Raw genomic sequence first — 4,380 nt, forward strand, 5'->3', positions numbered from 1 at the left:
CACCACAGCCCGTCTCAAGCTCACCAGAACCCACCACAGCCCACCATAGCCCGTACCAGACCACCACGGCCCACCACAGATAACCACGGCCCGTCCCAGCCCACCACGGCCCACCACTGCGAACCACGGCCCACCACAGCCCACCACGGCCCGTCCCAGCCCACCACGGCCCACCACAGCCCACCCCTTCCCATCCCGGCCCAAAACGGCCCAACACGGCCCACCACGGCCCGTCCCCGCCCACCACGGCCCACCACAGCCCGTCCCAGCCCACCACAGCCCATGCCAGCCCGTCCCATCCAGTCCCAGCTCGTCCCAGCCCGTCCCAGCCCACCACAGCCAGTCCCAGCCCACCACAGCCAGTCCCATTCCACAATAGCCCGTCCCAGCCTGTCCCAGCCTGTCCCAGCCCGTCCCAGCCAGTCCCAGTTTACCACAGCCCGTCCCAGCCCGCTACAGCCCGTCCCAGCTTACCACAGCCCGTCCCAGCTCGCCACAGCTTGTTCCAGCCTGCCACAGCCCACCACGGTCCGCCACAGCCCACCACGGCCCGTCCCAGCCCACCCCTTCCCATCCCGGCCGAAAACGGCCCACCACGGCGCACCACAATTCACCACGGCCCGTCCCCGCCCACCACGGCCCACCACAGCCCGTCCCAGCCCACCACAGCCCATCACAGCCAATCCCAGCTCATCCCAGACCGTCCCAGCTAACCACAGCCAGTCCCAGCCCACCACAGCTCGTTACAGCTTACCACAGCCCGTCCCAGCCCACCACAGCCCACCAAAGCCCGTCCCCGCCCACCACAGCCCGTCCCCGCCCACCACAGCCCGTCCCCGCCCACCACAGCCCGTTACAGCTTACCAAAGCCCGTACCAGCCCAGCACAGCCCATCCCCGCCCACCACAGCCCATCCCTGCCCACCACAGCCCGTCTCCGCCCACCACAGCCCGTCCCAGCCCGTCCCAGCCCGTCCAAGCACACCACAGCCCGTCCCAGTCCACCACAGCCCGTCCCAGCCCACCACAGCTCATCCCAGCCCGTCCCAGCCTGTCCCAGCCCAACACAGCCCGTGCCAGCCCACCACAGCCCGTCCCAGCCCACCACAGCCCGTCCCAGCACACCACAGCCCATCCCAGCCCACCACAGCCCGTCTGAAGCTCAGCAGAACCCACCACAGCCCGTCCCAGACCACCACAGCTCACCACAGCCCGTCCCAGCACACCACAGCCCGTCCCAGAACACCACAGCTCGTCCCAGCCCGTCCCAGCCCACCACAGCCTGTCCCAGCCCACCACAGCCCACTACGGCCCACTACAGCCCGTCCCAGCACACCACAGCCCGTCCCAGCCCACCACAGGCCGTCCCAGCACACCACAGCCCGTGCCAGCCCAGCCCAGCCCACCACAGCCCGTCCCAGCACACCACAGCCTTTTCCAGACCACCAGAGCCCGTCCCAGCCCGTCCCAGCCCACCACAGCCCGTCTCAAGCTCACCAGAACCCACCACAGCCCACCACAGCCCGTCCCAGCCCACCACAGCCCGTCCCAGCCCACCACAGCCCGTCCCAGCCCACCACAGCCCGTCCCAGCCCACCGCAGCCCGTCCCAGCACACTACAGCTTGTCCCAGCCCGTCCCAGCTCGTCCCAGCCCGTCCCAGCACACCACAGCACGGCCCAGCCCATCGCAGCCCGTCGCAGCCCACCACAGCCCGTCCCAGCACAAAACAGACCGTCCCTGTCAACCACAGCCCACCACAGCCCGTCCCAGCCCACCACAGCCCGTTCCAGCCCATCCCAGCCCGTCGCAGCCCATCCCAGCCCGTCCCAGCACACCACAGACCGTCCCAGTCCACCACACACCGTCCCAGCATGTCCCAGCCCATCCCAGCCCATCACAGCCCGTTCCAGCCCACCACAGCCCACCACAGCCCTTCCCAGCTCACTACAACCGTCACCGCACACCACAGCCCTTCCCAGCCTCTCCCAGCCCACCACAGCCCGTCACCGCCAGCCACAGCCCATCCCAGCCCACCACAGCCCGTCCCAGCCCGTCCCAGCCCACCACAGAATGTCCCAGCCCACCACAGACCACCCCGGCCCACCACAGCCCGTCCCGGCCAACCACAGCCCATCCCGGCCCACCACAGCCCGTCACAGCCCACCACAGCATGTCCCAGCCCACCACAGAATGTCCCAGCCCACCACAGCCCGGCCTAGCTCACCACAGACCGTCCCAGCCCACCACAACCCATCCTAGCCCACCACAGCCCATCCCCGCCCACCACAGTTCATCCCCGCCCACCACAGCCTGTCCCGGCCCACCACAGCTCGTTCCAGACCACCACAGCCCGTCCCAGCCCACCACAGAATGTCCCAGGCCACCACAGCCTGTCTCAGCCTATCCCAGCCTGTCCCAGCCCACCACAGCCCGTCCCAGCCCACCACAGCCCACCACAGCCCGTCCCAGCCCGTCCCAGCACACCACAGCACGTCCCAGCCCACCACAGCCCGTCCCTGCCCACCACAGCCCGTCCCTGCCCACCGCAGCCCGTCCCAGCACACTACAGCTTGTCCCAGCCCGTCCCAGCACGTCCCAGCACACCACAGCCCGTCCCAGCACACCACAGCCCGTCCCAGCACACCACAGCCCGTCCCAGCACACCAGAGCCTGTCCCAGCCCACCACAGCCCGTCCCATCACACCACAGCCCACCAGAGCCCGTCCCAGCCCACCACAGCCCGTCCCAGCACACCACAGCCAGTCCCAGCCCGTCCCAGCCCATCCCAGCACGTCGCAGCCCACCACAGCCCGTCCCAGCACACCACAGAATGTCCCAGCACACCACAGACCGTCCCAGCCCGTCCCAGCCCAGCACAGCCCGTCCCAGCCCACCACAGCCCGTTCCAGCACACCACAGCTCGTCCCAGCACACCACAGCCCACCAGAGCCTGTCCCAGCCCTTCCCAGCCCACCACGGCCTGTCCCAGCCCACCACGGCCCACCACAGCCCACCACAGTTCATCACGAGCCATCTCAGCCCTCGATGACCTGTCCCAGCCCACCATGGCCCACCACAGCCCATCCCTTCCCATACTGGCTCAAAACGGCCCACCGCGGCCCACCACAGCCCACCACGGCCCGTCCCAGCCCACCACGCCCCACCACAGCCCATCCCTGCCCACCACAGCCCGTCCCAGCACACCACAGCCCGTCCCAGCCCAACACACAGCGTCCCAATATGTCCCAGCCTGTCCCAACCCACCACAGCCCGTCCCCGCCCACCACAGCTCGTCCCAGCCCACCACAGCCCGTCCCAGCTCACCACAGCTCGTCCCAGCCCACCACAGCCCGTCCCCGCCCGTCCCAGCCCACCACAGACCAGCACAGCCCGTCCCAGCAAACCACAGCCCGTCCCAGCCTGCCCCAGCCCGTCCCAGCCCACCACAGACCGTCCCAGCCCACCACAGACCGTCCCAACCCACCACAGACCGTCCCAGCCCACCACAGACCGTTCCAGACCACCACGGCCCGTCCCAGCCCACCACGGCCCGTCCCAGCACACCACAGCCCGTCCCAGCACGGCCCAGCCCGTCGCAGCCCACCACAGCCCGTCCCAGCACACCACAGCCCGTCCCATCACGGCCCAGCCCACCACAGCCTGTCCCAGCACACCACAGCCCGTCCCAGCACACCACAGCCCATTGCAGCACACCACAGCCCGTCCCAGCACACCACAGCCCGTCCCAGCACACCACAGCCCGTCCCAGCACACCACAGCCCGTCCCAGCACACCACAGCCCGTCCCAGCCCACCACAGCCCGTCACCGCCCACCACAGCCCGTCGCAGCCCACCACAGCCCGTCGCAGCCCACCACAGCCCGTCGCAGCCCACCACGGCCCATCCCAGCCCACCACGGCCCACCACAGCCCACCACAGTTCTCCACGGGCCGTCTCAGACCACCATGACCTGTCCCAGCCCAACACGGCCCACCACAGCCCATCCCTTCCCATACCGGCGCAAAACGGCTCACCACAGCCAACCACGGCCCATACCAGCCCACCACGGCCCACCACAGTCCACCACAGTTCACCACGGGCCATCTCAGACCACCACGCCCCACCACAGACCATCCCAGTACACCACACACCGTCCCAGCATGTCCCAGCCTGTCCCAACCCACCACAGCCTGTTCCAGACCACCACAGTCCGTCCCAGCCCAACACAGCCCGTCCCAGTTTACCACAGCCCACCACAGCCCGTGTCAGCCCGTCCCAGCTCACCACAACCCACCACAGCCCGCTGCAGCTGGCCATAGCCCGTACCAGCCCACCACAGCCCGTCCCGGCACACCACAGCCCGTCCCCGCCCACCACAG

The sequence above is a fragment of the Falco cherrug genome, unplaced genomic scaffold (genome assembly GCF_023634085.1).
Source record: "Falco cherrug isolate bFalChe1 unplaced genomic scaffold, bFalChe1.pri scaffold_45, whole genome shotgun sequence".
NCBI classification, from domain to species: Eukaryota; Metazoa; Chordata; class Aves; order Falconiformes; family Falconidae; genus Falco; species Falco cherrug.